General features: G+C 49.2%; 1 protein-coding gene across 1 annotated transcript in view; it reads right to left on the reverse strand.

Moving 5' to 3' along the window:
- The window catches only part of COL4A2 (collagen type IV alpha 2 chain), a 161,655-nt gene that overhangs the window by 97,871 nt on the left and 50,280 nt on the right, over positions 1-13,504 (reverse strand). The gene's annotated exons all lie outside the window — the stretch shown is intronic.

Genomic DNA, 13,504 nt, shown 5'->3' on the forward strand with positions numbered 1-13,504 from the left:
AGTCCTAAAAATACCAGAGGCAATTAACATTTAGACATCTCCTTTTTGGCTAACAGCCGTTTCATGGAATGTCTGTGTTTGAATTAGATCAGGATTAAACAAGTAAAGGGAGGTGAAAAAAGAGGACCCTCACTTCAGACCAGAAACTGGCTGCACCTTTCAAGATGTCACAAGAATTAAATTCTGAGTTGAGGTTGAAAAATCAATTGCACAAATGGGAGACCACAAAAGACAAAAAACAAGCAGCAACACAGCAAAAAACTTCCTGAAAGAAAAAAATGGAGTTTTGGGTAGAAATACACTGCTCGTGAGCCAACGCAATAATGTGTGTGATGCGATTGCACGACAAAGCTCCTAGACACACAGCATCCAGACCAGCGAGGGTGGTCATGCAGCTGCTAGAAAGCTGGGCTCAGACCCGGAGGCCAGGACCCCAGGAGGGAAGCAGGAAGCTCGGAGGAAGGGGATTCGAATCTGAGTACGATTTTCATACGAGCAGTCGGTTGGAAGTCAGGGGTGCAGGTGACACAACGGTAGACACTTCATATGAAGAAGGTTAGGAGAGTGCGCTCCGTCCTAAGTTCTGCAGAGATCCGCGGATTCAGAGGAAAGGGAGCTGGGATGGGGGCCAGCCGAAGGACGAGGGAAGAGCCAGCTCACTGGGGTGCCAGGAGCTTCAAGGTTGGACGCTAGAGGCCTCGCCGGGGCATCTGAGGTTGTGTGCTCTTGTGGGGTGGGGTGGGAAGGCGGGTTTCCTGTTGCAGAAGTGGGCATGTGGCAGAGCTAAGCCCTCCCATGGCCACGGTGCCACAGCGCGTGCTGCGCTGGGGGCCACCTTCCGGGTGCCGTGACGGCCACGCCGGCCCCCGGCACCGCCTGTCAGTGGCGCTGGACTGCGCTCTTATCCGTGCTGTTACATCCGGGGGTCCATGGACTGAGCTCTTATCCATGAACTGTGCTCTTATCCCTGGTATTATATGTAGTAGTCTATGGACTGTGCTCTTATCTGCGGTATTACATCTAGGGGTCTGTGGACTGTGCTCTTATCCATGGTATTATATATACTAGTTTATGGACTGTGCTCTTATCCATGGTATTACATCTAGGGGTCTGTGGACTGTGCTCTTATCCATGGACTGTGCTCTTATCCGTGGTATTACATCTAGGGGTCCATGGACTGAGCTCTTATCCATGGTATTATATGTAGTAGTCTATGGACTGTGCTCTTATCTGTGGTATTACATCTAGGGGTCTATGGACTGTGCTCTTATCCATGGTATTATATATACTAGTTTATGGACTGTGCTCTTATCTGCGGTATTACATCTAGGGGTCTGTGGACTGTGCTCTTATCCATGGACTGTGCTCTTATCCATGGTATTACACGTAGTGGTCTATGGACTGTGCTCTTATCTGTGGTATTACATCTAGGGGTCTAACTGTAACCAGGCCAGCAGGGTCCTGTGGGCCTTCCTGGGACACCTCACCACCCCCCAGCCTCCCCTGCAGCTCCTCTCTGAAGATAACACATTGATAATAGTACCCAGATAATAGTATCTGATGCACATTTCTTGAGTTGTCTTACAGATGCTAAAACCCCCACCAAATGGAAGAAATGAACTGCTTGATGACCACGAGCCCCCAGACCCACTGGTGCCTAAGGACTGATAATGCCAACCCCTATGACACCACCCTGCCACCTCACCCTCCACCAGAGAATTGGACACGAGCTGATCACACACCCTGAGTTCCCACTCCATCACCTGGCCTTAAAAAACGCTCTGCGGAAGCCCTTCGGGGACTTGGGGGCTTTCTGGGCGTGAGTCGCCCATTCTCCTTGCTTCTCTGCTGCAAACTGACTTTGCGGTGTGTTTAGCCTCACCGTTCCTTGGGAACATGAACTTGTGTTTGGTAACGTGACAATGATCAATGCTCACCTACAGCCGTCGATGTAGCTGTCTTGTAACCAATTGCATCCAGCTTTCCCGCATTTCAAATGAAACCTCCTAACGCTATTATTTAGTCCAAACCCTTTCTCCTTGTCTCTAGTTGACCAGGACTTCTAAAAAAGTGACTATTCAAATACAATACTACTGCGTGAATGTGACTTTATTCTACAGCTTGTAGAGGTGAATTCTATGTCTTCGGGATGTTCTTTAGCTCTTTTCTACACAACACTTGAGGAGAACAGGCTGATGTCATCCCCAGGCGTCTCTTGATTTCAAGATATACCCTTCAAAGGCAAGAGAAACACTGGCCAGAGAAGAAATTATTTCTAAGATAGACGTGACGCTGACGTGTGAACAGGAGGGAATCTCCTGGGGGCTCAGGTGCGCTCACTCTGTTTCTCTTCTGTGGCATGTCTGACACTGAGTTTCTTTTAAGTGAAGGTGTGGAATCAATCTCATTGTCTGGAAATTTTAAGTGGGATTCGGTGTTAAGCAAGAATCTCAAAGGGAAATTGTGGCTTTGAAGACAAGTTGAACTTTTTTTAGTTCAACTTTTGGGAGTTAGTTTTCTCTGCAATAACGTATGATGTGTGTGCGCTCAGTCCTGTCCGACTCTGTGCGACTCCATGGACTGTAGCCCACCAGGCTCCTCTGTCCATGGGATTCTCCAGGCAAGAACACTGCAGCGAGTTGCCACTTCCTTCTCCAGGGGATCTTCCTGAGCCAGGGATCGAACCCTCGTCTCCTGCACTGACAGGTAGATTCTTTACCACTGAGCCACCTGGGAAGCCCCAATATCATATTATATTTTTCATTAATTGAGTAATTTTTGTAGTGAATTTTACTCTGTTATATGTATGAATCTATTCTGAGTTGTGTGTCCATTAAATAACCAGGAAAGCCTGTCCTCCTTGCTTCTCTGGAGTACTCTAAGAATAGAATGAATATTCGTAAGTCTCAGATGTATTCCTCCGTCCTTCCTGGGTAAGAAGTCAGGGGGAGATTCGTCAATGTATTATTCTAACACTTCTATCATTCTATGATGAGAAATACAAATATTTGTAAAGTATTGGGTGTTAAGTGATGAGGAATTTCCCCCACGGCTTCCGAGTGAGGAAGCCACCTTCCCGTTTCAGCTTTCTGCTTCAATCATCCAGCCTCCTATTCACCCCGCCTCCATTCTTCCCTTTAGGTTGTAATGGTGTGGCTTCGGGCTGAGGGCTCTCACACTAAAATCCGTTCAAGATTTGTGAATCTCGCCCTCCACACCTGCCCAGGTGTAACACTGGCCCCTTCTCTAAGCTGATCGAAAAGAGCAGAAAGTTAAAAGCTGCACAGACAAAAGAAAACTGCTTTGTAGTCAGCCACAGGATTCTGTTCATTTTGTTCCAAACCACTGCAAACTCATTGGTCCTCAAAGCCAGGGTCTTTCACCGAATCTCAGAGGCTGGTCTTGTTGGCGGATGCTGAATACGGTGCAATGCATGGATCTGACCTTGACATTAGGGTTCTTTAGAGATGCGTCTTCACAAGGCTTAAAAAAATGCCACTGTTACTAACTGGAGTGGATTATCTCAAAAAAACACGCGAGCTAACCTCGTAGCTCAGTCAGTAAAGAATCTGCCTGCAGCGCAGGAGACCCGGGTTCGATCCCTGGCTCGGGAAGATTCCCTGGAGAAGGAAATGGCAACCCACTCCAGCATTCTTGCCCGGAAAATCCCACGGACAGAGGAGCCTGGTGGGCTGCAGTCCACGGGGTCGCAAAGAGTCGGACACAACTAAGCGACTAACACTTACTTACTTAACGACTATATGCTAGCACTTTAAGTTTTATTATGGAGACACCAACTCCACCATAAAACTAATTGTTCTCTGTTTTTTTTTAAAATTTAAAACAGACTTTAAGTCCGAAGAACAGTTACAGGCTTTACAAAGACAACATTTTGATAAAAAACATCGACGGTGACAGGGCCGCTGAATGCTTCAGGCTGAAGATGTAATTCACCCAGAAATAATTTCTTCCTTTTCATTTCGGTTTGCTTTTTTGTTTGTTTGTGTTTGGTTCCAAGTCTTTAGGAATTATCTAACAGTGCTTTGAATATAAAAACATTTGTTCCTATGGTGGGATTTCAATGCCATCCATACAGGGCTCATATTGGGTTCCTGGAAGGTCTATTTCTGCTGCAGTTCTTCTAGAATTTAAACTTGGAGGCTGGACAGAGAGGAAGGAGACAGGAGTATTTTGATCTTTCTAATCAGGGGGAAATGCGCCCTTTTGAAGGTCTGCCCTGTACTTTCCATATGAGTCAGACATCTGACGACTTGACCGGCTTGGTGTCTACACCACGAAGGGCTCGTTCGGGTGGGACGTCAGAGGGCTCAGAATCTCAGGCCCTTCAGGCTCCCAGGTTGGACAGTTTCTTAAGAAAACTCTGCCATGCCTAAGGTGTGTAAAAATAAATGTGTATCGACCTGTTTAAATATTAAGTTTACATTCACACCAGAGATGTATGTAGCATCTTTGCCACTGGCTCTTAAGGATACAGGTAGTCTCTCTGATTCAAGAAGAAGAAAACCAGGCAGAAAAAAGAGGACCGTTGCCCCACCCCAGAGTGAGAAAATTTATGCCTATGCCACCTGGATTGGTCATTTCTACCATTTTCCTCTGGTTATTATTTACTACCGCTGGGGGAAAATAAGAGTCATTTCAAAAATTTGCCAGACAAGCCTTAGCTTTCTATCACAGGCACAGCCTGGCAAAGAGTGCGTGGACACGGAGCGCTCAGCCTCTTGTCCAGACCGCCCTGAGGAGCTGGACGTGGGCACTTTTTCCATGTGCTGACTCGATGGCTTCCGACCATCTCTTTCTGCTGCCTGACGGAGGACAAAGTCAGAGGACGTGTTTCCATTTCCAGACGGCATTTAGAAAGCATGGCATGCCTGGTAAGAATTTCGCTCGGAGTCATTTTAGAAAGCCTGCAAATGTTTACTAAGGACGGGCTGGAGGTGAACGAAAGAAAGCAAAGGTCTCGAAGACTGGCATTCCTGATCTAAGAGAAAAGCGAGACGCTTCGGTGCTCTGCTTGTCAAAACATTCCATCAGGGTAGGAGACCAGGGCTTCCGAAGGCAGAGCTTGAGGCTGGCTCAGAAGCAGAGGACGGTGTTCTTTCTCTCCCCTCAGCTTATCAGGTCTCTTAGGGTCTGTGTGGGGCTTTCAACCAAAACTCAAAACAGCATTACTATCATTACCTGGCCTCTGAACCCACAGACACGTTTCCCTAAGGGCCATGAAAGGAAGCCCAGGTCCCCAGAACTGTCAATTTGAGACTGGAACCCAGTTAATCACTTTCTCACCATCCCCAGGGCCGGTGGAGGGTGTGGACCGCCAGTCTCCCCAAGGTTTTGCTCGCTGAGGCCACTGCCCTAAATCCACGTGCCCTTTCCCCACGTGGATGCACCAGCCGGCTGGCCTGGAGGCTTCATTTCTGTCCTTCTGCATAAACCATACTTTCAGCAATGTCCCAGCTTCCCATAAAAACATCTAACCTCAGTTTACGGTCAAAGGGTTCAGAGGATAGGGACCTGCCAAGGTTAAAAAAAGTCATTTTCTTTCTCAAGTTCATTTTCTCTTCTGCCTGAGCTCTGAGGATGAATGCCCTATGCTTCTTTCATTTGGATGGAAATTCAGAAAGAGTGATCTTCTCCTGGTATTTCTAGGGAGGTAGACACTTCACGCAAGATTGGAGTGTTTGAGGTGCTAGGTAGGCATCTTTCCTTAGCAACACCTAGAGACAAGAGTGTACTTTTTCCTTATGAAGGAATTTGGTCGAGGCTGCTGGAGTGTGTGTGTGTGTGTGTGTGTGTGTGTGTGGTTTTTCTCCAGAAGAGGGAGAACTGGGTAAATAAAATATGAAAACACTTATATTCTGTCTTTGCACTCAGATACTGAGCGGCCCATGTGCCAGCGTGTCATTATTAATCATGGATAATGGTGCTACCGTAAGTATGTCCTCTGTTGACTCTATTTTTTAAATCAGACATTAATATCTGCTCTGCTGTTACCATAAGCAGCTGTGTCGTGGGCAATTGCTGTTGCAGTTGATAAATGCTGGGCCACAACCATCATGACTAATTCTCACCAAGGGTTTTCTTGATTCCTATTATTGAATGATGCATTCTACTGGTACGAAACATAGGAATCCAGCATAAACTTTGTCAGGCTTCATCAGAGACATGACGCTTTCAATGATCACAGAAATAAATTTTTTCTATAAGTGCTGACTTTTAATCATCAGATTCTGTCTAAAACGATGTTCTCTGAGTCCATGTAGTGAGGAAGTATTACAATTTTGTCTTTTTAAGATTTTAACAATGTGTTTGAACTGAACTGAACTGATTCTTCCTTTCGGATAGGCTCCAAACTGGACGTTTATCTAACAAACTGTGACTCATGTTAGAATGGTCCTTTGAAATTAAATATTTACCACATTGGGGCAGGGCGGGGGAGCAAGCCAGGGGTCTGGCAATTGCTTGTCTGTTCTCCAGCTGCGCAATTAACTTGTTTCTACAGCACAGGGTCGAAAGTCCTACTTGAAGAAAATGCTCACTTAACGTTGCTGGAAAAGACCCTGATGGTGGGAAAGACTGAAGGCAAAAAGGAGAAGGGGACGACAGAGGATGAGATGGTTGGATGGCATCACCAACTCGATGGACATGAGTTTGAGCAAGTTCTGGGAGTTGGTGATGGACAGGGAGGCCTGGCGTGCTGCAGTCCATGGGGTTGCAAAGAGTTGGACACGACTGAGCGACTGAACAACAACAATCTTGCTGGAAAGAAGGCAAGAGTGATGTTATGGTCGGAAGCTGTGGGGGCTTGACCACCAAAGGTGTCCCGAACCAGACAAGCAGACAAGGAGCTTTCGGAAGGGGAGGGTCTTGATCGGAGCTCGAGCTGGCAAAGCAAATCCCCCTAAGAGACCATGGGAATATGAGGGACAAACCAATCAGGAAACTACTCTTCGCCGCCTGATGACACGCCCTGCACACACGCCTTCCCCAACGTGCCGGACACTGGGGTCTGTGCACCCTTGCGACAAAACCCTTCTTTGTGTGAAGATACAAGCTTAGCAGTTTACAAGTCTTGGTCTGACTTTCACGAAACCCTGATTTTACACTGTGCTTTATCTTCATTTCAGATTTAATATCTAGAATATCTTCACCTCTTCACCACGAGTTTACCGTGCACTTCCTGCACTCTCCACCTTGACACTCACAGTTGTGATCTTGATAGTAGCCACTGGCCATAGGCGGCTCTTCAGTTTGAATGTTAATTAACCAACATGGGATAAAAATGCAAAATTCAGTTTGTCCATCTCACTAACCACATTTCAAGGGCTCACACAGCCATGGTGGCTGGTGCCGAGAACACGTCCCTCTTGGCAGGAAATTCCTTCCAAGAGCGCAAGGCTGGGGTATCAGGCAAAGGCTGGGGGTGTGACCTGCTCTGTCCATTTGCATCCTTGGTGCCTAGATGGGGCGACAGATGCGCAAGCGATATTCACTGGATGAATAACTTTGCGTGCAGCCAATTGGCTGCGCGTCACCGACCGCCTGTGTGCGGGGCCACGTTCCCTGGCGTCTCTTTTTAAAAAGTTAATTATTTGTGGCTGCGCTAAGCTTCGCTGCCGCCCGCAGGCCTTCTCTAGTTGCGGCGAGCGGGGGCTACTCTCGGTTGCTGCACGTGGGCGTCTCATTGCGGTGGCTTCTCTGGTTGCAGAGCACCGGTTCTAGGTTACTTGGGTTTCAGGAGTTGTGGCCCCCAGGCTCTAGAGCACGGGCTCAATAGTTGGGGTGCATGGGCTTAATTGTCCTGGGGCATGTGGGATCTTCCCGGAGCAGGGATCGAACCCGTGTCTCCTGCATTGGCAGGCGGATTCTTTAATGCTGAGCCAACAGGGAAGCCCCTCCTGGCATCGTTTTTGACTAGAAACTGCCCCCAGTGGACTGACTCACCAAAGTACGCGTTGCACCAGCTTCCCCTTGAGAGCTCGGTGACTTGAGCAAGTTATAAGTCAAGCACCTCCTCTGAGGAGGTCTCCAGGATGGGTCTCGCCTTACTCAGCCCAAGATGCTGCCCTGCTCCTTTGGACCTCACCTACCACGGATCTCACCACCCACTCCGCGAGGCTCACACTGGCTCCCGAGGTATTCCTTAAGGACACCAGGCACACCCTGACCTTGGGGCCACCCCTGCCGCTCAGGGGGCCCCACCCCTGTTCACGGAAGCACCTCCTTCTTCCAGACATGCGCCTTGTGCACAGATGACACAAAATACAGATTTTGAGGGTTGCAAGAATGTAAAATTCCATTATTAAAAGGAGCCGTGGCAGATATGAAAGAAAATGTCCCGTTAGAAGCGCACCACGGACGCATGCGCAGGCGGGCATCGTCCAGACCCACCGCGGTGCCGCCTTTCTTGCAGAGAGGAGTCAAGCAACCGAGCTGGCTGCAGCCACAGCGGCGTCCAGCTAGCTGGAACCACTGCCATTCCAGACGGGCACTAAAAATAAGCCCGCGATGTTGAACGTAGGTGAGAGCTCTGTGCAGACGAAGGTTACACAAGCCCAGAAGCCGGCGGGCTTCTGCTATTTCTGAATCATTCTTTGCCCTTTCTGGTCTGCGACAGTGCAGCTGACGGGGGTGCTTTCTGTTAGGTCCGTGGGGCAGACCATTGACAAGCACCTGCCCGGAGTGGCTGCAGCTGGTGTGGAAAGCGGTCTGCTACTGCAGCATGGTGTGTGTGTTCCACACGAGCAAGGGTCATCGCGTAGCCGAGATGGGCGGCCATGCGCTGGGGGAAACCCACCCCAGTGGCGGACCACACACACTGTGTATATACAGCTTGAAGATCCATGCGCTGAGCACCTCCCCATGGCTCCACAGTGACTGACCAGTTTTCAAATTTACATCGAGCTGTTTCAAAGAACAAAAATTCCGTTTTTTCCCATATCCCAGTTATACACGTTTGAGGGTGTTGATCAGCAACATGCGACAGGAGAGACCGCCCGTTAGCGAGACCACAGCTCACCTGGGAGAGGGCAAGACCACGATCGCTGAGGCTCAGAGCCGCTTGGGCCCCCTCCCCTCTCCCCGAAGCCAGCGACAGCCACCCACCTGGGCCACCGAGAGGGCCCGCGTTCCCCGCACCCCATCCATCCGCCGCCACCCACCTCCGAGAGCGTTCTGTTCACACTCTGCTTCCTCTCTCACTCCGCTCCTCTCTGCTTTTCACATTGATTTATATTGTTGAACTTAAGGAATCTTGTGAGGTTAAGAATTATTTGCTCATACTTTGACCCAAGTCCAGGGACCCACAGACTGTGGGAAACTCTTAGCTCCTTGAAAAAAATGCAACAGCTAACTTGTGCTGGTTCTGTCTCTGCTGAAGGGAGTGGGCTCTCAGCTGCACCCTTCCAGGAGCTGGGGTTTCAGTCTCAAGGCTCCTGCTGCCAGGCCCAGGGAGGGCGAACATGGGGTGACGACCCCATGGGGTGGGGAGATGCCGGGCCCCTGGCTCAGGCTGATGGTACAGCCCTGGGACCAGTCACAGGGTGGCTGCTCCTCGTCCCATCGCAGCTTCCAGGGCCGTTCAACCACCTCGATGATTCCCAACACTGGGGGGGGGGGGGGGGGCTTCATCGTCTTTGGATTACCAATTTGTGCAACACCCGATTGCGTAGGAAAACAGGTGCCTCGTGAAGGTGGATGCCGTTCAAAAGTTGAAATAATCTATCTTACCTGAGTTTATGGCGAAAAACCATAGGGCGGAGGGGCTAGGAATCTAAGTAACTGAAATAATGATTTACATTGACCTCAGGTGGAAAAATCTGAGCACTTTTCGGTGAGGTAATGTCCAAAGGCCAAGGTGGCTCTGTTGGCTAAATCATGGGCCCACCGCTGTCTTTCCTGTTCCCTGTGCTCTGGAGCCTTGTATCCCATGGAGACACTCACTCTGCTTCAACAGGAATTCTGTAACAGAAATTCCCTCTGATGCTTGCAGCTCGACCACCTTCAGCCTCCACCGAGTGTACAGAAAGAAGAAAAAGAAAACAGGAGAAGACAGAACCTGCCACACTGTTGGTGGGGACGTAAGTTGGTGCAGCCACCGTGGAAAACAGTCTGGAGGTTCCTTGAAAATACCAAAATGAGAGTCACCACCTGATCCAGCAACCCCACTCCTGGGCGTACACCCAGAGAAAAACGTGGTCCGAAAGGATACTTGGACCCCAGTGTTCACCGCAGCACTGTTTACAATAGCCAAGTCACGGAAGCAAGCCAACGTCCATCGGCAGAGGAGTGGGTAAGGAAGATGTGGTGCACGTATACAAAGGAATGCTACTCAGAGCAAAAGAATTCCATTTGCGGTAACATGGATGGCCTAGTAAGGATCATACTGAATCAAGTCAGACAGAGACAAATATATAATATCACTTACATGTGGAATCTAAAGTATGATACAAATGAACTTATTTAGAAAAACAGAGAGTCACACAGACACATAAAACAAGCTTGTGGTCACCAAAGGGGAAAGTGGGGGAAGAAAAATTTGGAATTTGGAAGTAACTTATACACACCACTCTGTATAAAAAAGACAAACAAGGACTGACTGTGTAGCACAGGGAGCTATACTCAATATCTTGTAATAACCTACATGGAAACGAATCTGAAAAAGAACACACATACACATATACACACATAACCGAGTCACTTTGCTATTCACCTGAATCGCTGTAAACCAACTATATATCTCAATTAAAAAAAGAACAGAAAAGATGCAGGGGCCAGACACCTCTGGTGTGGCGAGCGTGTGACCGTTAGTGATGAAGCAAGGCTGAGAATCTAGTTACTGCCTTTCTTTGTGTATAGTGGGCTTCCCTGTGGCTTAGATGGTAAAGAGCCTGCCTGCAATGTGGGAGACCTGGGTTTAATCCCTGGGTCGGGAAGATCCCCTGGAGAAGGAAATGACAATCCAATCCAGTACGCTTGCCTGGAGAATTCCATGGACAGCTGAGCCTGGGGGGCTATAGTCCATAGGGTTGCAAAGAGTCAGAAACGACTGAGCGATAACACTTTGTATATAGCGCCCTGCGGAGCGTTGCTGGATTAGGACTTACCACTTCCTAATCACTTCAGTAGTCTTTCCAGGAGTCATGTACAGATATGAGAGTTGGACTATAAAGAAAGCTGAGCACCAAAGAATTGATGCGTTTGAACTGTGGTGCTGGAGAAGACTCTTAAGAGTCCCTTGGAAAGCAAGGAGACCAAACCAGTCAATCATAAAGAAAACCAACCCTGAATAATCTTTGGAAGGACTGATGCTGGAGCTGAAGCTCCAATACTTTGCCACCTAACGTGAACAGCTGACTCACTGGAAAAGACCCTGATGCTGGGAAAGATTGAAGGCAGAAAGAGAAGAGGGTGACAGAGGATGAGATGGTTGGATGGCATCACCGATTCCCTGGACATGAACTTGGGCAAACTCCAGGAGATGGTGAGGGACAGAGAAGCCTGGCGTGCGGCAGCCCATGGGGTCACGAAGGGTCAGACAGAACTTGGCGACTGAACGACTTAGTAGGAATATTGGACATACGAACTCTCCAATAACAACAGTCTTAACTCATTTTTTGAAGTGCTTTACTGATTCACGAAGCAGCTGAAGAGAGGCCTGAGAACCACCACTCTTGAGGCAGGAGAGTGAAATCTCTTTTCCTCTCTGCCTGCAGGCCTCGCCCCCCTCCTCCCAGGGTAACATCGGTCAGGAGGCAGGAGGTCAGGAGGTGCAGACGCAGAAGGTCACTGCACTGGAACAGGCACTCATCCGAAACTCTGAGAGCTCGCGTTCTGTTCTGGCCCCAGCGTGGAGCGGGCCTCCATGCCGGTTGTCACTGTCCTCCCCTAGGAGGACGAGGCTGGGTCCCCCTGTGGGCCCCCCGGCTCTGACCGGGGAGTCCAAGGCACACAGACAGGTGGCCTCAGCCCCGCCCTCACCTCCCGCCCTGGCTACTGGCTTGCTGGAATGATCCCCGGGGCGGGTGGCTCAGTCTGTGAGAAACACTTCTCTCCTGGTGACGACCCGCCACCCACCCCCCAGCCTGGCTCGATGCGGCAAATGAGGGCTTACTCATTCGGTAACACGAGAACAACACTGGAGCCAGAATCCAGAGCACATTTGTGCTTTCTGCTTGGAGTCCCGAAGTTATTCAGTAACAGAGTGTTTCTGGTGTTGGCTGTCACCATGGTGAGGAGCACAGGAGCTGGACCCCATGCCCGTATAAGGCAGGGCGAGCCCGGAGCTCCGGGAGCCAGGCTCTGCGGCCAGGCGTGGTCGCGGCTGCTCCAGGGGCACCGAGGGGAAGACAGGCGGCGAGGGACCCCAGGGGAGAACGTGGGAAAGAACAGTCTCTGCGCCGGCTCTCTGAGCCCAGAGTCCGCCCACAGCTATTTTGGTGGATCCCGTTACTTCTGAAAAATACTATCAGCCCAAAAGGAGGGCAGAAATAGCTCTGCTTTCACCAGAATCCCATCTGGGTAGAGCTGTTAATTGGCAAAGATTTAATACACGTCCACCAGGTTTGTGGAATGGGCATAGACATTCTATTTTCATAAAAGATTTAATAAAGTCTATGCGACTGTCCTAACAATGAATACCTTCAGTAATGCACTGGGCTTACCCCGCAGACAGTGATAAATGGGGTTAGCAATTTCTTCTCAGTGGGTTTTTTTCTGGCTTCTTACTGTCAGTCACTCCTATCCCCTTACTGATCAATATTCAATAGCACGTGTGAATCAGTCAGGCAGCCTCAGTTAGAATCACCCAGTTTGGATCCGTGTGGGCCAGAAAGTGAGTTTAGGTCTCTCTTCATGACTCCAAACACCCCTGCCATCCTGGTATGGGGGTAGGGGGCAGATCACTGGCCCTGGTTCTTGAACAAACTACCCAGGCAACTGCTGAGTCTCAATTTAATTTGATTTCATTTGATAATGTGTCTGCAGATTAAAGTCAAGCCCATGCTAGCTTACCCGTGTTAATGAAATTAACCAGAAGATGTCACTTTCTGCGTTCTGGCAAGGCGGCGAAAGACTCAAGGCATTTTCTTAATCAGGGGTGACAGGAAATAACGCCTGTGCTGTAAACTTAGGAAATGAGAATAGACCTGGGGGCCTGTAGAAATCCCCTTCTAATGACCTCTTTGAGGAGACCCTTGGTGTCCTTCAACAATCCGCTGCTGTGCAGATGGTATCGCACATGGAAACGATCAGAGGAACTATCTTTACGGGAGAAAAGTGTTCTTGTAAAAGCATCAGTGTCCGAATACTGGTTCTACGTTAGCTAATAACAAACAGTGAGAAGGAGCAGACCCGGTCCCCCTTCTACTTGGTCTGTCTAGGCTCTCTCTGGTGGATCCCAGGGAGAAGAACGGTCCAGAGCCAGGCTCCCTCCGACACAGGCAGGTCTCACAGACATGTGTGGTCTCAGGGCACTGGTTTCTCTTCT

Source organism: Bubalus bubalis, chromosome 13 (genome assembly GCF_019923935.1).
Source record: "Bubalus bubalis isolate 160015118507 breed Murrah chromosome 13, NDDB_SH_1, whole genome shotgun sequence".
In the NCBI taxonomy this organism is placed as follows: Eukaryota; Metazoa; Chordata; class Mammalia; order Artiodactyla; family Bovidae; genus Bubalus; species Bubalus bubalis.